This window comes from Lepeophtheirus salmonis, chromosome 4 (assembly GCF_016086655.4).
Source record: "Lepeophtheirus salmonis chromosome 4, UVic_Lsal_1.4, whole genome shotgun sequence".
Taxonomy (NCBI): Eukaryota; Metazoa; Arthropoda; class Copepoda; order Siphonostomatoida; family Caligidae; genus Lepeophtheirus; species Lepeophtheirus salmonis.
Window position 1 is genome coordinate 50,476,642 of NC_052134.2, and position 24,004 is coordinate 50,500,645.

Here is a 24,004-nt window from a genome sequence, read left to right on the forward strand (position 1 = left end):
TTACTTTTGGTAGATTTGGGAATATTTTTAACATATGTTCTATTATTTTTTATGTCTCAATAATAAATCATCAACCATTTGAATCAAAAATTGCATAATAAAGTACTACAACAGAGAAGGATTCCAAATTCATTTAAGTTAATTTGGTCAAAATATGTGAATAGTTTAATCTAAAGGTATCTTTAATTTTTGAAAATTAACTACGGAAGACATTAATATAAACTGTTACAAAATATCAAATATACATCTTTGAAGAATAAAGAAAATGATAGGACCTTCTTTATATAAGGTTTAGTAAAAAGAAATTAATTATTTTTTATGGATTTTTTTTTCCTTTTTTTCATTACTACTCATCTCCTAGTTTGGTTGTTGCAGTATCAAAACAATAAACACTATTTCTATTATGAAGAAAAACTGTAAAATATCGAGTATTTTCTCTTTGTTGATGTCCATTTGACTTAAACAAACCTGAGTGAATCAATCATAAAACTGTCTTAAAAGTTTCTTAGTATGAAATCTAATGTTTCTAACGCATTTTAGCGTAAAACGACTGTACTTATGCAGCGTGAGGCACACATTACGAAAGCCATCTAATGGAAAAATAATGGATATCTTGTTCCTACCTTTTATATTTTCAAATGAAGAGGAGTAATTTAATCTGGCATTAATTTAAGCGCATGGAGAATTGGTTGTGCTTATATGATCACAATAAACATTAATGGGCTTAATTAAGATGCCTTTTATATATATATTTTTTTTTATTGCTTTGGAGATGTGTAGGTCTTTACATACAAAATATATATTGTAACTTGTTGGTTGATGAACAAAGTCTAGGGTGTGCTACAATCTATAATAATTGAATTATTCCATTTTTCTTTTTTAAAACACACTATATTTGTAGTCTCGTAATGACTTTATTACTTTTTTTTGAATAAGAAGACAAAAACAGTTTGTATGACAATAGAACCATCAATTTTATTATCTACCCTACTAAGGATTGTTCTTTATAGGATCCAAAGAAAAAAACCACACAGATTGGTTAATGTAGGTGGACATTGAGAGGACAACAAAGAAGTATATGATTCCATTGATTATTTCCGTAGTTATGGCTTGTTGTGTATTTGACACCATTTATTTGCTCAAGTACAGTCATGTTTTAGGACCAGTTCTATCAATCCTCGGGACCAGTCCCTAAGATTGTCAGTCCTTAGGACTGTCAAAACTAGAACTGATTAAAAAAGAACAAACAAGGTTGAGTGATGTCATCAAGAAACAAACTTTATAAGTTTTTAGGACTGATATGCAGAACTGAACTGGACGGACTGTGTCTTGTGTCCTAAATGTTCCATGTTCCATGGACTGATAAGGTCTGTGCTAAGAATAGAATGGACAGAATAAATAAGAAATGCTACAACATTAAATACAAATATTAGTAAAGAACTTATTTTAGATTCGTACATACGTGTTACAAAATCAAAATGATATATTTAGAGTGTTATTTTAAGGGATACGAGGTGCATTTACACAAAAATAAAATAAAATTTTGTTTTTAATGGTTATGTTTATTTAGAAAAAAGGCAAACGATTACTGGGTTTTTTTTACGACCAAATTTCTAAAAATAAAATTGGCCAGCTCTTCGGAGATGGAAAGGACATGAAGTGAGAAAACAGATTTTGCACCAATGAAGGCATTTAATGAAAATGTATTGAACAAATCAGGATGAGCACAAAAAAATAACAAAGTTTCGATCATACAGGACTAATGTGAACGTGTCACAGGACACAATTCGAAGATCATTGAAGGACATGCGAAATAGGTATTACATAAAAAAGCAGCCTTAGCTTATGACAGAAACTCAGATGCTCAAAAAAATAGAAAAAATAAAGAAATTGATATCGTGATTTAAAAATATTTTTTGTCCAAAGAAAAAATTTGAAACCATTTGACTATTTTTGGTGGGGTGATTTTCAGAATAAAATAAATTTTACTTCCTCAACAAACCTAGATTCGCTTTAGGGAGTCATCACAAGAGAGTGAAACTCAATTTAAGCCCTCCCATAGTTTCCAATACGATATTGAAGATTTGAATTATAGAGGGAGCTCGTTTAATGAAATATGAAAGTTCACTAGAGTTTTTCAAACTTTCCACAATATAAATTAATTTATCAAACAGTTATTTCTTCTAGAAAAAATCATTGCATGACACACCATTTTTGGGTTGCACTTAAGAATTTGTGATAGTTGTTTTGAAACTGGTGTGGTCAACCATAGTTTCAAATTGTGCAGTTCCCTTATATGAAAAATATGAAGGTATTTTTTGGTAAAAAATGAAGATTTTACGTGTGACAGTGACGTGGGATGAATTCAAGGAAGCATTAACTCAGCAATTGATGAAACAATTTCAAGCTCAGAAATTGGTTCATACAACCTCGAGTTATAATTGTCAAAAGGGGCATCACTCCATGTTAAATGTAAACACTCTTACGACATTATCATCACCGATTTCGACAATTTTTGATAAGTGTGTTTATCTTGAGAGAAAATACTATGTATGAAATTTTAGAATTGTAGGATTACGAGTGCCTTTTGTGGATTCCCTCAAGGGTTGGCCTTTTTCGAAAGATCCTCGAACGTTAGTGGGATACTTCTCCGCTCAGAGTCAACCGATTAAAAAAAATATATATATCAGATATATAATGATGTTTTTTGCGTATTCAATATGATGTATCGGATCAGTATGAAATGAATGAAGTATTCGTATAAAATAACCTACATAGTATCATGGCTATAATTGTAAAAGGTTGTATTTGCTGTAAATCAATTCCTTTTTCTTTTAAGGGTCAAACATTGAAGGAAATCCAAAGTCTAAAATCCCTCACCAAGGGTGTCCACTGATGGGTGGGGAGGACTGGTTGTAGCGTCCTACCCCCAAATTAAGGAATTTTTGCAAATTTAGTATAATTGTTTTTGGTAAGGAGTAAAAAATTTACGCAACATAAGGGGTAATTTTTTTTTGATAAATTAAGCAGCAGAGCAAAAGTTATACTATTGAAAATAAAAAATCCAAAAATTTCCTTTTTTTAATAATTGATATGGATTTTTGAAATTTTTCTCCAAATTTTGAATTATAAATTTTTTTTTTTTTTCAAAGAATTTATTTTTGAAATTTTTTTTAAGCCTTTTAATATTCGAAATTTCTTTCCAAAAATTAATTTTTTTATCTATGGCTGTAGATTTATGAAATTTTTGCCTATAAAAATTTAGATTTTTGTGGGAACAGATGTGAATAAAAAATTTAATCTTCTGTAAATAATTGTAGATTTTATGAAATTTCTTTACAAAAAATTTAATATTCTGTGACCAGCTATGGGTTTTTCAATCTTTTTTCCAAAAATTAAATATTTAAAGTTCAATTCTGATTATTTTTTATTTTGTGAAAAGCTATAGATTTTTGAAATTTTTTAATTTTTTTTTTTTTTTAATGTTCCTTTAATTGGTTGGATGGAGTTGCACTGATTAATTATAAGTAAACATTATAGTATCAAAATTACTGCATCTAACCTAGGAATCAAAAATTTTAACTTTTTTTTTTTTTTTTTTTTTTTAATTAAAAAAACAAAGCCCTCCTAAAAATATGATAATGCGGACACCCCTGCTAAAATAGTGTTTTCTTTGTTGGAAGAAGCACCCTTACCAAAAATGATCAGTATTGTTGATGATCATGTCATTAATACCCAGAAAGTGTGCACTTTTCACTTGGAGTTCTGCAACAGAAGTATCCTAATTCCCATGCAACACCTGGTACATGAACTTTCTAATATCATAATGGAAGTAAAAAATAGTAACTGGATTTTTATTTCTATATGTAATTAAAGAATATTATGGATAATAAAAAAAGGTAAGAAATGATCTCCATTTATGTCATTGACACTCATCGACATTTGCAATAACATATTTAATCTGCAATAAAAAGTCTAGGTATCATAAAAACCTTTCTTCATAAGAAGACAAAAAAATAAAGCATTAATGATCATTACGAATTAAAACTCATCTCATGCCTTTCATTTATATATATTAATATTCTTATTGTTATACTAATATTACAAACTGACCTTTTCAACAGCAATGGAATATATAAAAGAAGATGAAATTGCAAAAATGCAGTCAAAGATTTTTTTGTACAAGGTGCTTCAGAATTAGAGTCCTATTACTTTTTTATCAATATTCAATAGAGGGTAGATCGCGTGAAGATTTAATTACCAAAGTAAGAAATATAGCAACATCCAGAGGAATGAGGTCCAACTCGACACTGCAAATAAGTGCAGGAACTGAGCAAAAACAGTTTTGATGACTTTTGATACCAAACAATTTAACTTCCTTCTTTATTTGATACATGGAATTTATATAATTTTTTACACTATTATGTGCAATAATATAAAGTGATGATAAGGTTTAGAATAAGGGGCATGTTAAAAAAAAGAAACGGAAAATCAAGTTGGTAACCCTGACAATTTAAAGAATTTTTTCGTAAGAGAGAAAAAAAAACAAGTAGCTGTTACAAGGGAGAAGGAAGAGATGGAAATAAGCATGGATATTGGCTACAATTATCAAATGCCGATCCCCAATTCTACTTTGAGTCCAACAAGGACTTAAAATTGAAACTTTGCAGCAAATCCTTAAGGTTACTCTCCATCGTTTATGAGCACACACGAATGTCCAATCAGGTTTAGAATACAGTTGAAAAATAAGTTCACTACTCAAAAATTAAGTAATAGTGACAACTGGCTAAGAAAGGAAAATTCCTTCTTCAGGTTACCCAATCCAAAATAAACAGGCCAGCTCAAAAGTTGATAGGATTTACATCCCTAATAATAAATCACAGAAAAGTAGGCCCTGAAAATATATTTTCTTTCAAATTTTTATAATGTCGAAATAAACATTTCAGCTAAAAATGATCTTCCTCACACTTTTTGTATTACAAATTTTAATCCTAACAATTGCTTTTGATAGAAAATATAATCATGATAATTTTAAATCATTAGTATTTTTTTTTTGAGAGGTAGATGGTATATTAATTAGAGAGTCTCATTTCGTAGAAGAGGGAGCCTTTATTTTCAATTCAGGGTAGAAAGATAAGTTTATCTCAACAGAATTACCAACGAAAAATGTATTTAAATACAAATTACGCACAAAAACTGTAAGTTTATATAGTATATATAAAATGAAGGATCTATGACTCAAGTGGGAAAAGGGGGGTGGGGGGTCGTTATTTCCCTTTCACGTATCTCCAATTCCTTGCTTGGTCCTTATCACCATCTATGTCAATATCGAATATGATTAAAAGAGAGGTCAGTACAGTTTTTTTTTCTTTATTTTTTGCAAAATGACTTTAAAAAACAAAATTAGATAAGTTACTTTGTTTTAGAAACAAAAATTTATTTCAAAATTGTGACAAAAAAAAAAACACACACATACCTCCGTTGTTACAGGTCTGGCAATTACTCTCTTAAGGTTTAAGCTGCGTGGGCAATATATTGAGCAAAAAAGTATCTGCTCAGTTGTTCTGAACGGTGCCTCGTAATTTTGCCTTAGACTATTATGCCATAGGACATTTTGAATTAAAACCATTTTGCCTTAATATAAAAATAAATAAGATTTATACGTTGTTTTTGAATGTGTATTACAATAAAAAACTTTAAATGATTGTTTTCTATTGGAAAAATGATGGAATCATTTTTCCAAATTTTCAATTCATGCACCAACAAAATTTCACTATGTAATTAATTTGAACCAGAGACAAAGTAGGTAATAAAATTAGTATAATAGAAAAATAACAATAAATAAACCAGGCAACGATTGGAATAAAATAATTACTAATCACTTTTCCCTTAGTAATTATCTTTATACATGATGGATTATTCATACTAGAAAAGACTCATGGATTGGCAAACAAGCATAATATAAGGGGAAAGGATAAATCCATCATTATTCCAACAGATAAAAAACAAAAAACAAATTTAATGCATTTTATAATATTATATATTTTGAATTAGAAATTAAAGAAAAACATCCATTTCAGCCAGAAATAAACAGAAACATCGTATAAACTTAATTTATTTATATACATATTAAGGGGAAATACGAGGCACCGTTTTGAACAAGACACACACATTAAATGATATATTGGCAGGGATGTGAAAATGCTTGCATCTTTAACCGTGCAAAGATACAGATGAACAATTTGTTTATACAAATTCATTGAAGGAGTTAATTTTCACGCGCAGAATGCGCTCATATTCTCTTCTCTAGATATTACTCAATTATGAAAGAACAATATTCAATCTGTAAAAATGTACACATATTCTAAAACTTCTATATATTTATATACATACCATAATAATATGTGACTAATTTAATTATGAACCACCCTGTCCATTTTTAATTAATCATAAATCTTGACCTCCAGTTCTATATATTTATATAACATATTACTTTTTGCTATAAAAATTATATATATATAGTATAAAGATCATTGTCATATCTTATGACCTCGAGGGATAAGTAATCATCTATTTTTAATTACATTCACTCTTTCATTACAAATAATTAATTGATTATCATTATAAGTGTGTGACATTTAAAGCTTTTGATTTTATTTTCAAAAATTTATATTAAAAATTTTGTAAGCTTGAGTTTATAAAATTTTTCAGATTGTTAACTCATATTTACCTTTATTGTATCTTACAATCGTTCCTCCGAGAAAAAAAAAACAGCAAAAAGGCCCAAAATCAGTTTGTAGTAGTCAATTAATTCATTTAGTAATTGTGGGATTTGTTTCACAGCTGATCTAAATACAATTTGAAATCAACCTATATATATATTTGGAGCAAAAAAAGAAAGAGAAACATCAGTTGACTTTCATGCAAAAACATATTCAGGATCCATCCATCCTTCAACTAGAAATACTTAGAAATTCTTAAATTAATACATTTTGATAGATGATTGGATTAAATAATACCGAAACGTAATGAGTTTTGAAGGTATTTAATAGAAAAGAAAAATATTTCAAAAATTATTCCGGATATTTGAAAAAAATGTTAAAATAATGATAGTAAACCCTTGCTCAGCAATATTTATTTTATTTCGAAATCAATTAGTTCAAATGATCTGCTATGATTCGGAAAAATTATTAATTGTTGCAACCGTCCATGACTATGACTCTCTGTACCATCTTTTGTTTCTCCATCTCTGGCTGGCAGTTAACATTTTGTTTTCAGCTATTAAATAATAAAGAGGTAATTGCAGCAATTAAGGCCTATTTTGTGATAAAGGAGATATCGTACTATAAAAATGGCATTGAAAAATTGTATGACCCCTATAATGTTTGTATCGCCCTTGAAGGTAACTTCATTGAATAAAAAAATCGAATTTTGACCAATAAATATGTTCTACAAGATATTCATCCAAAGTCAAATTACATCGTTTACAATTGTGTTTGTCTGGTTAATGAATTGTCGATGCGGTCTATGGACAGTTCAAAGTATTGCTATGTAAATATTATAATTTTAATGTCTTTATTGCAGAAAATCCCTGTAATCTATCAATAGGATTTCTATGAATCTATATTTATTTATGGCGTGTAATTTATATATGTAATTGCCTCCATTGTGCTGTCTGGATACATGTATTGACTGATTTATTTATGGAATGGTGTGTATACAACGTAGTATGAGCCTACATATATATATGGAAAAATCTAATCAATTCAACAAAAGCAATAGAGAGTATTTCTGTTTAGTTATTTCTACAAAACAACAACAATCATTTATAAGAATATATAAAAGTTATAGTGAGAGCTTCTAAACACAATTATAAACTCTCATCTACCGGGGGCAGGGAGAATGGTTTCCTATTCAAATACTGAAAGCTAAAAGAGTATATACTTTGACAATCACACTTCCTTTACAATTATATAAAAATAGTACAGCGTGAGGATCAAAAACTTGCAGTAATCCTTTGATTGTAATTTTAACATTATGCCAAATATTTCAAAGACAGTTGATGACGTCACAAACAGCTATAAATTACTTTTTTGCACAGTCATCAAATGTATACTTTACTTTCATACTCATATCAATTGGAAAAGATTCGAAAATACCTGTCAATTTATAAAAATATTTGTTGTGTGTAAGTAGTAATACCTGTACAAACTACAACTTGTACAGGCAAATTGTATGAGTTGTATTTCTTCGTCTTAAATTTATTATTTAATAGCAACATTGAGCATTCTAATTACCAACTATTAATTGAACCTATCATTTCATTTTGATCTATAAAAATTACATGGTTATTATGTATTTATGAAGTATATAGCAATGGGCATTTGAATTTCTTAATGTGGCACAGAATACTTATATTTTAATCATTTGTATTTAAATAGTAAAAAATGACACGATTAACATATAAATCAATGGAATCTATGCATTATCTTCATGTAAAGCCCTATAAAATCTTTCTTTTTTTTTAAATTATTCAACTGATTTTGAAATTGTAACTTGTACACAAAATATATACAGGGTGGATATTGTAATCTGAAAAATTGAAGAATAATATACAGGGTTGACTTTAACTATTGCTACAAAGGTTATTTTTTTCAATTTTTCAACATTAAAATTTAAAATGAAGGTTTTGTAAGGACATTTATTTAATAAAATCATCCAAAAATAGGGCTCCACACAACTTTTATTCAATATGTGAGCCCTCAGCTCTAATAGTTGCCTCAATTAGAGGCCTCAATCCTTCCAAGGCCTTGACTATGTAATTTTAGACTCGAGCTAAGTTACTTCCTTCTAGATGAAAACCTTTGTAGACTGGACACTCAAGGTGAAGAGTAGCACACAACCTCTCCTGCAGAAGCGCCTAGATAGAGTAGTCCAAGGGGTTCATGTCTGGAGAGAAGGGGGGCCACATGTTGAGGTCCTAAAAGTGCGGAAAGTTGTCTCTCGGGAAGGCCTGGAGCTTAGTAATGCAAGGATATGGAGCTTGGTCTTGAGTAAAAACAAAGTTGTCCCCGAATTTTTCTCTGGCCCGATGTAGCACTTTCTTTTCCAGACTTTTGATGTAAGCATTTGCATTGAGCTGCTTCTTTCTCACCACAAAAATGAGGGTAAGACACCACAAAGCCCAATACCATGGTTCTTGCTGGGTTTTTTGCTCTGAAGACATGTCTCACTGAAGTAATTATGTCCAGCATTCATTTGTGTATGTTTATTGGATTCTCTCGCCAAGGGGTTAAGATCTGACGAGCTATACGAAAAATTCCCATTCATTTCCATCGTGTATTGCATTAATATATGATCCGTTATTAGCCTCAAACTCTCATGAGTCTTTATTCATCAGGAGTTAGGCTCCTTGTAAGTCTTGGTAACATTGTAAACAGTTGATTTGGGGAGCTTTGTAAACTCAAAAATATCCTTGGATATTGGGCCGGGCCAAGTGACAGAATAGAAGGTGCACGGCAATCGTATTCAAAGAACATCCAAGGATTTTGTATTTTTTCCAATGCAGCTTTGTCAGATGAATCTATGAGCATAAACATAGATCTCAGGGATGCCAAGGTCTAAATTTGTTCTGAATTTAAAATCTCAACCCATTATAAATAAATTATGTTACATAAAAAGTTCTGAACGTTTTCTTCGCTAGAGGTCTTGAGTAGGCTATATCTTGCGATTGATACATTGTGTCAAAAAAAAAAAAGTATGCTTAAAGGTAAGTGCTCACTTTAAAAAAGTTCATTGACAGTTTTGTGTCTGGTGAAGCCGGTTTAGTATTACAAAAGTTCCAAAATGGCAGTAAAAAAAGAAAAAATTCATACATTGTCAGTATCACCACAGCCAAGGTGAAAAGGCTGGGCAAAAAAAATTGTGCTGTTTATAGACAAAATAACGTATCGAATGCAACAGCAAAGCGGTGGTTCAAACGTTTTGTTCTCGTAATATGGACATCGAAGATGAAGCACGCTAATTAGGTGAAACCTCGAAATTGCCAATAAAATCAATGGAAATCATGGAGTTATACCTGCATGTGAGCACTTATTCAATCGCCCAGGAACTCAAAATTAGCCAGAAAACCAGATGAACAGATGAGAGGTCCCATTGCACCCGTCGTTTATTCCAGACCTTGAACATAACGATTGTCACCTATTCAAGTACTTTCTGGAGTTTGATCCATCCCTAATGTAATGTTTCACATAACTCATGCTTTAGTAAGGGTAATTTTTAACTGCACCCGGTATATAAACTCGTATATATATAACACCTCAAGTTGCCCTTATCTTTTCATCTCCCCCCCCTTCTTCTTGAAATAAGAAAAATAAACAGAGACAAATAGGGAACTAATTTATTTTCTGTAGTCTTATAGCATAAACAATTTCCCCACTTTTTATTTTTATTTTTTGAATAGAGTTATTTATACACTACTCACACAACGTGTGTTCTCACCTGCTCATTTTTTATAAAAAACCTATCTATAGTCACACTATCTACATATTATAAGTACTACCTAAATGCAAAAGATCTGTGAATGTATATATAATATCACCAAGTTAATTAAGCACAGCCCGCTTTCCCAGAAAAGAAATGAAATAATCATTTGTAAAACGTCAAGTTATTGTATGGGTGAGGCTTTGTTTTTTCACATCTGGAATTGTAATGACTACACACCTCGCTTTGTCTCTCTACAACTACTGATCAGAGGGGTCTAAAACCATTTTTCTTATTTCTTTCATTTATAATTATCATTTTGGTTGTGTGTATTTCTTTTCTTGGTTACTCTTCCTTAATAAAGTTTATCTTTGTATGAGCAAACCCTCTTTTAATTACAGATTGAATATACAATTAATTACTTAAGGTACTTATTTTAGAAATAACAAATCACTCAAAAAGTCGCAAGTCGGACATATACCGAGTGGTCCATTAAAATGTGAACATTTTAAATTTCAACAAGATATAATTTATTAATGTACTATTGAATTTCAACAAAATTAATATTATATATAAATGTGTGTTTGAGCTCTTTTAATAATTAATTTAGAAGCCCTAAAAGGAACTTGCAAATGATCTTTGACTAAGTACCAAATCCTAATATTGGGTATTCATTGTCTCAACAAAATAAACATTTGCATGCTGGCTTCAAGTTTCATTTATCTTTTGTAAACTCAAATTTCATATTTTTAATCAAATGACAAGGATTCAATGAAGACTCTATTTTAAAATTCATTAATCAGTTGAAATTTATGACAAATATTGAATGATTTTTTAGAACAACTTTTATTGACCTTTTTTGTCATAGATTGAAAGACTAACGTCAAAAAGTGAAACTAAAGGCTTTAAACAAAACGTCATATATATATATATTTCAAATTTCACCTCGAAAAATAAACATATACAACAGTATGAAAAAACGGATATCTATTTACTATTCTGTGTCCTTCAAAAAGATAAATTATTATGGAATTTAATGCAACATTTTAACTAAAGTTGCTTTGAAAATCAAAACTTAAAGTCTTAAAATATGACCTTGAAAACTGGATAGACTTTTTTTTAGATGCAATCTGTACACGACTTTTTATTTATTTAAATTTTCATCGTTATCATTTAAAAAAATTTATGTATAAATTAATAACTATTGTGTGCTCTCCTGAAAGACAGAGAGTAATACTGAGAATTTGCTTGAGAGCTATAAGTGTTAGTCTTTTTTGGAGTTGGGGCAAAATTAAGGATATACATCAGTGTAATTTCTGCCTAAATCAATGCCAGATACGGAGTGGGATTTGTGTTGATTTCCTTCCAATAATGGCTGCTTGGAGGGAATTTCCTAAAACATCATGACATAAAAGCTGCTCATCCCGCAAATATTCTTCAAATTGTTAGGATTACCGAGTAAATTTTTGTTTTCTTCTATTTTTAAAGAGTAACGGCCCAAAACTTTGCAAGGAATACGAGATAAAAAAACCGTAATTTTTATAGAATGAAGAATAAAAAAACTCAAAACCAAGGTGTGATATGTTTAAATACTATATTTAGCGGGGGGAAATCAATATATATCCTGCTTCACATGCAGAAACAGCCTTAACACGCCGGCGAAAAGATTGGGAGCTCTTGACATTGAAGGTTGTGTCCATGACGTGCCACGATATCATGATTGCAGCCTGGAGCAAATCCGAATTTGAATGAGAGGTGGGGTGGACATTCTTTTATAACACGCTCCAATTGTAAAGTATAGGGGATTTAGGTAGGGCTAAAGAAGGAACATATAGAGTCAGGACAGAAATTATCCAAATTATAGCCCCAGAAGTTTTGTTTCCTCTTGGCTGTATGGGACTTTAAAGAACTTCTTGATGTTGCAGATGCTAATAGTCTCAACAAATATCTTGGTATTGACACCGTCTCAGAGAACATTTCAAAAGTGTTGTGTTTCTGTTTATTTGCTAATTTTAGTGGTTGCTCGACATTTTTGTTCTAAAAGACAAGGGATAACACCAAAATCGTTTATTTTTCGTTCAGTTGTCGTTTAGACGCAAAATAAAACCACATAATTACATATAATGGGGGCTAAATTGGAATTGAACGCTACTGTAAGTTTTTGGGTCCCCACTTTGAACATACCAGGAGAATATATTTTATGCAACTCTGTACCGGATGGTTCCTTGAAATCGAATCAATTACTCATATTTCGATATATTAAGGCATAAACATAATGTTACGGAATAAAAAAAGCCTGAATTTCCAGCTTACATATGTACTAGTCGAGAAAAGATACTTGAACTTGATCGATGAATTTCCATTCGCTCACTCCTTTACGTTGGGCGTCTCCAAGACCACCGTATACGCCGTCAGCAAATCAAACGTTGGAGAGGAAGAAGAGCTCTGTCAAAAGGGACAAACTAAACATGGAATAGTTACAGAAAATAGCCAAGGCCAATCCCCTCAAGTCCATAATGACCCATACAAGAGATCTTGGCAGTTTCACACCAAACTATTCGTAGAACTATCATAAGTGAGTTGAAGGATCCTTGTCAGGGTCAAGAGGCCATTTCGACACCAGCAATGAAAGAAACCCATCTCCTCCGATGCAAGACTATTTTAATTATTCTTTTTAGTTCTTTCGAATTCTTTTTTGAGACGTTAGGCCCTCTACAACCCTGATGCCAGTACCATTGACTACACCTTTGGGTGCATGTAAAGGGGAAGGCCTGAAGTATCTGTTGTCCAAACACTGAGGCCTTCAAAGTCACTGTCAGCCAGGAATGTAACACTTTGACAGAGGAATACATATGCAGTAGGTGACAGGCCTTCTACTGACGCCTTGAAGCCATCATTGTCATGGAGACTGGTTAGATTAATGGTTAAGTGAGCTCAGACACACATCTATTTACAGTATTCATTTTATTCAAATTATGTTGTTAATAAAATCTTATTGATGTCTAAATTTAAAGTGTTCAAATTTGAATGGACCACTTGGTATATGCTCCAATGTATGCCAAGAACACACCTTTCATATTAAAACATATACTATCCATGTGTTGCGTTAAAGCTGGGATTTATGTACAAGTTGTAACTTGTACAACAATATTGTAGAAATTACACTTCTCATTAAAGATTTATATCATTACAACATCATTCATTTTAATTAGTAACTATTCATTAATGTTATCATTTCATGAAATCTAATAAAATAACGGATTTATTGTGTGTCAACGAGAAGAATATATAATTGTACTCATTTAAACTATGTCATCTTATGAACGATTTATTCTAATTAAATAAAGAAAAAATTGCATCATCAATACCTCAACCATCCATAGAGAATTCAAGTATAGAATCATTTTCATCAACAGATAATCTAAACTTTTTATTTAAAATGAAGAAACTCATTTTTTTCATTGCAACGTCCACATCTGAATGGTTTGTTTCTCAACTTCTTTTTGAATTTTGATAACAGCTAGTTCAGACAAGTTTTCATGTGATGTTTTTTCCTATAATGCCACCTTTACATTGCCCATTAAAAGTTTGAAAGGAGCCAAAAGTTGTTTTTTTTCGTCAATATAGGCTAAAATACAGCTAAAATCATTATTTTGCATTAATTAATGATAAAATACGTTATTCTAACGTATAAAAAATATTCATACTGTTTTTTTTCCTAAGCTACCCTATAAACTAAAAAGAAAAAAAATAATAACGTTAGAAAATTTTGATCTTATCTTTCTGAAAATGCGTCCCTATGCGCGGATTATGAAATTTTCATCATTCTTTTTATTCCATAGTAAGTTTTAGAGAAAAAAAATTTGGTATATTTATTTTTTAGGTTAAAAAAATGCATACCAGAATTGTTTAATACAAAACAATATAAGCATATGTGTTTAGTACCTACCAGTCTGTGCCAAAGAATTGACACTCTTTTGGGTCAAATAATAACAGATATAAGTCATTTTATTGCTGTATATTATTGAAACAAGAGTGGTTTAATATTAGATTTTCTATATAACTATCGAATATGGCGACCATCACTTTCCAATACGTCCCCAAACGGCACTGGAATCCCATGTATACCCTGATGATGTAATTCTTGGACATTGAGGCCCAAGCCTGGTCGACGGATGCTTTAAGGTCCTCAATATTTGGATGGCGCACTTGACAACCCTGACTTTTGATGTCCCAGCATATAGAGTAATCAAGAGGGCTTGGCGGTGGCCATAAGCTCTTGTCCCAGAAATGCATGTTGTTGGTCTTTTTTTCAGCCGCTCACGAGCTCGTAGAGAGGTCCCACACTCATTCTTGTGGTCCTGGACACTATAGAGCGGCCGACAGCCTTGTCCTTGGCAGAGTCAGACAAGGTCATTTTGGGATCGGCTTGAAGAGCTTCCTTGACCTCATTTGAGTCCATTTTTTTTGGCCTACTACTCTTAGGCTTTGTGCTCATATTATGGCCATCATGTAGGCGCTTTTGGACTAAAAAAAGTAGCCTGAGATCCTTATGTAGCCGTAATAGTATGAGAAAACGGGATTCCACCGCACAGAAGTCAAGCTACCTCAATTTTCCTCCCCGCATTAATCACTGTTCTTTAACTTGATTAAAAGAAAGTTTTTATCCCTAAAAAATGTTGACAGTCGGAACCATCAGAGTTATTTTTCAACAATCAACGAACTCTGAGTTATAAGTCATTAAATTTGAGTCTCACTTCATTTGCACTTACCAGTATTTTTGCAATTTGATCGAAATGTGCGACCTAAAGATGCACTCATACGACAATGAAATTTTGCATAGGTAATTTTCACTCTATACAACCACTTTTCCATACCAGTTGTAATCGAAATTTGAAAATAATTAGAAAATCAAACAGCTCTATTCTACAATCTCAAGTTCTCAACGTGCCTTATTCAATTACACACCTGAATATTAATAATTACCTAGTTCACATTGATCCTTTCATTTCAGTTTGAAAATGGGACGATTCGGAATAAATTTAAAATGTCGATTCCTGTTTTGATTTCAATAAAGGTTTCCCCTTCCGACATTGTATGAAATGCTACAGACGGTTTCAGAAAATTTTACATCTTTTCATATTTTCACTTATCTAAAACAACAACTGGTATGTGTAATAAATAAATGTAATATTGGTAGCTCGGCCGATTTTACACCATAACTAGCGAGTCTAACAGGTGAGCTGTTAGAGTATAATAGTCATACATGTTGTAAAACGTAATATAATTAGAAACAAATACCAGGTTTTTTCTATTTTAATATAGTTATTTTTTAGGTAATTAGATTATATTGAATAATAATGTTATAACATATTTATAATGGATATTGGGCTACGATATATAAACAAACTAGAAAATAGAACGAAGCAATTTTGATAAATCGTAAGATAACTGGTGTTCTATTTAAATCTGAATACTTACTAATTCAATATTTAATTAAGATGGAATTATGGAAATTAATAAATATTATTGAATATAACAATTTTTTACAAAAACAAAATAAATTTGAGCTCTCTAGATTAAATAGAAGTCGAGAAAATTACACTTGCACGTGATTGAGGAATTTCCATTCACGCACTCCAAGCAGTTGTGCGTCTTCATGACCACCGTACACGCCGTCAGTAAGTCCAAAACGTTTGAGAGGAAGATGGTCTCTGTCAAAAAGTGCGAACTGGACCCAGAGAAATTAAAGAAAATATCCCAGGTTAATCCTTTTAAGTCCATGATGGCCAATGCTAGAGATTTTTGAGTTTCACACCAAACTGTCGAGAGAACTATCATAAGTGGGTAGAAAGATCCTTGTAAGGGTGGAAAGGCCACTTTGACACCAGCAATGAAAGAACCCCATCTCCTCCGATGCAAGAGTATTTGAATATTCTTTTTAGTTCTTAAGAACTATTTTTTGACACTTTTGGCCCCCTACAGCCCTGATGCCAACACTGTTGACTACACCTCTTGGGTGCATGTTGAGGGGAAAGCCTGAAGTATCTGTCGTCGAAATACTGAGACCCTCAAAGCCACTGTCAGCCAGCATTGGGAGACACGTTTATTTATAGTATTAATTTTGCCAAAATTACATCTTGTTGAATTTTAAAATTCAAAGTGTTTAGATTTCAAAGGATCCCTCGGTAATTGATGTATTAATCCAATTGTGACATCCAATAGCTTATTTTTTTTCTTAATATGAACGAAAAAAAGATTTTATTTTTATATAATTCGGTTGTTTAGTCTCTCAAATGGCCGCCCTCAACAATACTGAAATGAATGTAAAAACAATGTAAAGAGTTGCATAAAAAGGGTATCTATAATTAAAGAAAACTTTGCAGCCGTTTAGGTAAAGTAATATTTTAAAATGGGTCTGTCAGCTAAAAGTTGTTTTTTTTCTGAATGGATAATATAGTTGTTTAGTTCAAGAAGCGAACACATCCAAGTATTGAGCATCTAAATTAGAGTGATCTCATAAAAAACTGGGAGTAACATTGAGTTTTTGTTGAGGTGTTATCTTCGATATTATAAAAGCAAATCTTTTCTATTCCCCGACAATTAATAACTCTGAACAATGCCTTGTTCACCGTGAAATAAAATGATAAGACTAAAATAATAAATTTACACTATCGTTTCCTGTATCTTGAAAGAAATGTTTTCATAAAACTGACACATGTAATAAATACTTAAATACGAAAAATGAATAATAATACATAGGAAACGAAATACGATAAAATAACGCATCATATTATTCCGATAACGATTCATGAAGAAGCACCTGATTCTCCGATTCTGGACAACTTTACCCGGGACTAGTATCAACTATCTATATACACAGGGTTTTTTTAATAATGTGGAAATGCAATGCTTGACAATTTATTGATCAAATCAAATGAAAATTGATGTAGTTTTTAAACGTGATCTTCCCTTTTGATTGATTTGATATATCTTCCTCCAGCTTCAATAACATTTTTTATCTTTACCCTGAATCGTGCTCCAGCCTTGATTACTTCATCAAGTGAGATCATGTTGCAGTACTTGGTGATACTAGCCTTTAGGGAAGTAACACTGATGTAGGAATGTTTGATAACCTGTTCTTGAAGGATGCCTCAAAGGTAGCAATCCATAATGTTCAAATATGGATTATTCCTAGGCCAGATTTCAGCCCACATAAAAAACGGAACTCTCTCAGAAGAGAATAAGTGAGTTACCTTGGAGGAGGAACAATATTTTTATGCTAAACTTTTCTTCAGCCCAGAGTAGCAACACGTCCTTCAGGATCTTCAGGTACTCAGGTGTGATGATGTTAAGTCTAACCTAGATTAAATGTGGTGGTATGACGGAAACATCGCTGGGCAGAGCTCCAAAAACCATGAATCCAGTCGGATTATTGAACTTTAAAACTGATTGGACTTCAGACGGATAAGAGAGGATTACATGGCACTATGGTGTCCACTGCAACCTTTTTATCATCGACGTACAAAATGATTTTTGAATCCCCTTAATACTTCAAGTAGTGAAAAAACTTTAGATAGCGATCTGTTCATATGAAATTCTTTGTAATCAAAAACATTACTTGAAATAGAAAAGTCAACCAGTAACAAAAATAAAAATAAATTTACGAAATTCAAAGTGGGAGCCATGATATAGCAATTTGGAAAATTCCCAATTTATGAACGATAATTCCAACAAGAATTTAAATTTAATCTACAATTAATTTTGAGAAAAATATTTCATTTTGCGTTCGTGTTGACAGACCATTTAAACATAATCTGTACAAGTTATAACTTGTAAAAAATTTATGTCTTGTTATGGTAAATTTAATCCAATATTTGGATTTCCAAAAAAATTTATTATTGAACTCGGTCATTTTCGGTCCCTAAACAACTAAGTTTTAAAACAGTTAAACCCTTTTTTCGTTCATATTATGAAAAATAGTGAATGGGATCAACAGGTAAGTGTATTTAAACCTTTTTGTCTATCAAAAATATGGTGCTTGGTACATTTGACATTACCTATTTCCCCTCAGGACATTTTACCTGAAATATTTCGTCTTAAAGCCATTTCGCTTTAAATTAATATTTTGCTTTAAAACGTACATAAATAAGGTTAAATACGTTGTTATTACTTATTTTAGATTAATATGAATGTTTCCTTTTAATTTTTAAATTAAAATACTTAAAATGCGTTAAATAGTTCCTATCTGTTGGACTAATCATGGAAATAAGCTCTTTTTTCGTAATAAGCTTGTTCGTCGATCCTTGAGTCTTTTCCAACTTGAATGATCAATCAATTATGTCAAATGATAATTAATAACGAAATAGTGATTAGCACTTTTTTTCTTCGAATATTTGTCCTGTTTTTTATAAATATTTTTCTTACTATAATAATTTTATTAACTATTTTGTCTCTGATTCAAACTCATAACATAATTCTATCACTATGTATTTATATTTTAAGGGCAAATATACTTTGCAGCAAATGGTTTCAAGGCCAAAGTACCTTATTCCAAAAAATCTATTCCTTTAATGCCTACTTTTATTATATATTTAACCCTCAAAGTGTATTAAAAATATGTTATTACATCATTATATAATCTTATTTTTATAGTGTATATAAAATTAAATAGTACATTGAAGAAATAACATGTTTTTTCATACCTAATCGATAAAATAAGTTAGTAAATTGTACAAATCTAGACATTTTTAGTACATACTACTTAAATTTAAATCGTATATCCATTTTTATCATAAGTATGAAGTAATATTCACGGAAGTTGATGAGTTTTTTATTATTATTAAAGCCATTTGATGGAGTTTTATAAAGATTGATTGCAAATTTGTATATCAACTTTGAGCCCTCCAGGATTGCGACTTCTTCAATTATGATGCAATTTTGTTGTATGCAGTACTCAGTTTCAAAATAAAGAATATATATTTAAACACATGTGTAGTGTTGAAAGATAATTTATGAAGTGATAAATTCACACACACATACAAACTCTTCAAGATAGGGTTCATGGCACACGGGGGGTAAAATTGTTTTGTTTTTTGCCTCAATGTATTTTTTCCTTCTTCACAATTATGACTATTCCTCTTTGTCTATACTAACATACTCCTGAGAGAATGAGAATTAAAGAAGGAAAATGCAATCCCTTACCCCCATTAAAAAGAAGCTTCATTTTTATACGAATGGGTCAATGGAAAAAGCTATAAATGTATGTTTGTAATGTGATATTCACTCTATTTTATGGTCTTTTTACAGCTCTCAATGTACATAAGTCTCTGTAAGTATGATTAATCCCTTCTCTAAAAAAACTTTTTTTAGAAGGGGTTGTGTTTGTATAAGGATCGCTCATTATTTTGAGTATGTATGTTTTAAAATAGCTGCTCAAATGATTGAGGAAAGATATTTGATAGGGTACAAGTCATTCTTTTATACGTGGAAAATTTTAAAAAACAAGTAGGATTTTTATTGTCTATTACCTGGTCTCCAAAAAGTCTTGGAATGTAATTAATATTAAAATTTAAGAGGTTTCGTAGTCATTTTTTGTAAACTTCGAATACCAACTTATTGTTTATATAAGTTGAGAAGTGAGGTAAGGCTGTTTAGGAGAGATTATGTATTTTTATGGAACGACGTATCTCAATGAACTAAATCCTATAAATTCAATGATCTTAAGTTCGGTACTCAGTCTTTCTTAGAGAAAGAACTACACTTAATGCAGGGGGCGTTTTGGAATTTTTTGGAAAAAAATAGATTACTATTCACATTAATTTTTTTTTTTTTTCAAAAAAATTTGAAAATTAATTTTTTTTCCAAAAAATCTTTAAAACCCAGAAGTATACACAACAAATTAAAAATTTTAAAAATCCATTTCTACTCTCAAAAATTAATGATTTTCTTAACAAAATTCAAAAATTTACAACTAATCACCAACAATTATTTATTTTTTAATATTAAAATTGAAAAACTATCAGCTTTCCACAAAAAGTTAAATTTTTTGGAAAAAAATTTCAAAAATTAAATTTTCAATAATTTTTTGAAATAGAAATATTCAATGTTTAAGAGATTAATTTCAAAAATACATAGTTATTCAAAGAAATTTAATTTTTTAGGAATAAATTTTAAACAATTATGTAACATTTTCTTACAAAAAAAATATAACATTAGGCAAATTTTCTAGTAAATAGTCAAAATTACTTAATTTGTGGAGGGGGAAGCTCATCCAACCCACTCCGTGCGGACACCCCTGTAATGTATAGGGACTTTTTAAAAAATCCTGTGTCAGATTTAGTAATTGTTTACTTATACTGAATCAAAGCACCTCCATCTGACTAAAGGCATCCTGCTTTACATGGAATACCATACTTACTCTCTGCTCAAAACACGTGTGATTAAAAAGTTAATTTTAAAAGTATTTATTTTTAATTTGTTCCTCTAGGATGATACGGACTCCCAGGATCCTCGAGCACTCGGAGGACTTCGAGCATTTTCATGATATCAATCATATCTATGAACTCTTGTATTATGTAAAAAAAATTAAAATGATTATGTTTACAGTCATTTTGATCCCTACTATATAAATCAACTCAAAACAGTCAAATAAACTTATAAAAATGATTTTGGATCATCAATGAAACTTTCGTCAGGCTCTGAAATATCTTTTATCTCTAAAATATATCGTTATTCTAAGCTTATTCTACATTTTCTACAAATAAAAAAAAACATTTTGAAGCTCATTTTAGCGGCAAATGACAACAATACGAAATGGGAAGTGAGAAGGAAATGTAAGAATATGATCAACAAACACTTATATATCTGGGCTTGATTAGTAGTCAAATAATAGAATAATTTATTAGCAAGTACAAAATAAACATCAAAGAAACGAGATCATTAGGGATTTGAAACCATTAGCCAGTTTTTGTTTCAAAATGACACTCAACAATATTTTTTTATTTATATTTAGACATTTCACCTAAATTTTTTCTACGTTTTTCAAAGTGTTTTAATTTTGCAGACTAGTACTTGACCTTAGATGAGGAAAAACAAACCATTTCATATAGAAAAAACGAAGATAAATGAAGCAAAACAGAGAGTCAACACGGATGTCTACTACAAGCTCCTCAAGTACCATATCTTGCCATAGTTGAAGAGCAGCTTCCCACGGGACAACTACATATGTGTTTACCCAAGACGGTGCTCTGGCACATGCGTCCAAGAAAGTGCAGCATTTCTGCATGGAGAACATGGCTGTCTTCTGAACTGGAGATTAGTGGATTCATCCTTACCCAACGTTAACCCCTAAACTTCTCTCTTTGGAGTGTCTTAGAGGACAAGTCGAACAAGACTTCTCTCCCTTATGTCAATGCCCTGAAGGCCATGATCACAGAGTAGATGAACAACTTTTCCTCGGACTTCATGAAGTCCGAGGAAAAGGCTTCTGCTTGTCCCCATATTGAAGCCATCATTCATAATTGAGGGGACATATTGAATATAAAGTGTGAAAAACTGTTAAATCACAAACTTTTGCTTTAAAAGTTTTGCCATAAAGAAGACACAAAAATAAAACTATGGATAAGTAAAAATGGGTTTTAAAACTTTGAGTCCTCACCCTGTATAGTATTCAAGATAAATAAGTTGTAGTGTTCAGCCTGTATACCATATGTTAATAAAAAAATAGTACTACTGTTGATAAGAGTAGACTAACTACCACGCAAATTTCTTTAGAGAGGAGGAAAGACAGCTTTAATTAATTTGGTTAATTAAAAATGAAACTTTGTTCTATGTACATCATTACGGAAATATCCACTTTATTGAGGCAATATTGAAGTAGGTACACTTTACCAAGTAACCACTCATGTTACTTAAGTTTAAAAAAAGAAATGTTAATTATATTAACAAAGGATTGCAATCATTAAGTGTTCATTAATCAATAATATTGAATTAACTCATGTCATTTTATTTCAAGTACATCGTACAATTTTTAGGACATAAATTAATAATCTTCCAAATTAAAAAACCAAGGAAAAATAGTAAAAAATGGTCATTGAAAAATAATTTCTCCCATTTTACTGTTTCTAGGATTTTAAAAAATCCGTATAACCGGATCTTTCTTGTTCCCAAAAACTACGATTAGAGGGACCTTCTTTGTAATCAAAAGTATATAATTTAACGTTTGGGGACGAAACATCCCAAGGAAGTATTTGCATTAAAATTTGAGGGTAAGTTCCAAAATTAATCAATATTGTTAATCAATGGAAATATATCATGGGTGCCAACAGAGTGTGGGCTGGAGAGGCTGTAAATTCCCCAACTTAAGGAATTTTTATTTTTTTGCTAGAAAATTTAGTATTTGAAATTTATTAAATAAATGATATATATTTTTTTTATATTTTGTAAGGAAAAATTTAGTTTTCTGTGAATATTTATATAAATTTTTGAAATTTTCTTTAAAAATATCATGTTTTTTTTCAAAAATTGAAAATTTTATTATCATTTTTTTTTTCAAAATATGTATTTTTTCGTGAATACATCTAGATTTTTCAGATTTTTCTCCAAAAAATATTATATTTGAAGTTTTTTTTGGCAAAAAATACTTTTTGAGGGTGTCAATGGATTTTAAAAATTTATCTCCGAAAATTAAATATTTCAAATTTTTTTCTAAAAAATTTGTTTCCGAAAAAATTGACTTTGTGTGGTTTTAAAGTAATGACATAAGGATTTAACAGGAATATAACACAAAAAAAAACACTTTACTCTAAAGCTATTCAAATAGATATTTTTCATATTAATAAATGAGTTTGCTAAATGTTGAATTAAGGGAGTAGCCATTTTATTGATGCATGTTTTTACACAAATTCATTCATGTAACTTGAGGAATCAGTAAAAAAACTATTTCTTTAAAAAGTAGTTATATTTCAATTCCATGTTGATTGATGTTTGTCTAGATAACGTCTTTTTCATTTGCATCATTCCATTACCAACTGACAAGAGTGAAACTACTCAAACTGATGTATGATCAGAGTTCATATCTGCATACAAAATCATAGTTTTGTATTTCAGTCTGAAAGTACAAGACTGGTTTGTTGGACCGAACTCATCATTAGGTTTTATAAAGCAGTTGAGTTGAAAATCCATTTAGTGTATTCCCACAAATAAATTCGGTCTGTACTTGCATTGGCAGTACACATAATAAAATTGGAAATGTACAGAGAAGATTAGCATGCCCCCAGCACAAGGATAACAGGTAAAAAAATCGGTCTAAACAGATTTTACAGATGAATTGCCGATGACGTCATGAGTGTTTCCAAATTCGAGTGAAATTATCTAATGATGATAATGTTATCCAAATTACGATGGACATAAAACTCCCAACTGTGAGAATGTGTTAAACATATGATAACTTTAATGGACGACTTATCAGATGGTAGAGATGACAAATAAAAGATATCGTTCGAAGATAAATTAGAATTGT

At 30.7% G+C, this 24,004-nt stretch overlaps 1 non-coding gene across 1 annotated transcript; it reads left to right on the top strand.

Moving 5' to 3' along the window:
* The first annotated feature begins 23,697 nt into the window (after positions 1-23,697).
* On the top strand, positions 23,698-23,804 carry LOC121117041 (U6 spliceosomal RNA). The gene has a single exon (XR_005864032.1). It is a non-coding gene; the product is annotated as a U6 spliceosomal RNA (small nuclear RNA).
* The last annotated feature ends 200 nt before the right edge of the window (positions 23,805-24,004 follow it).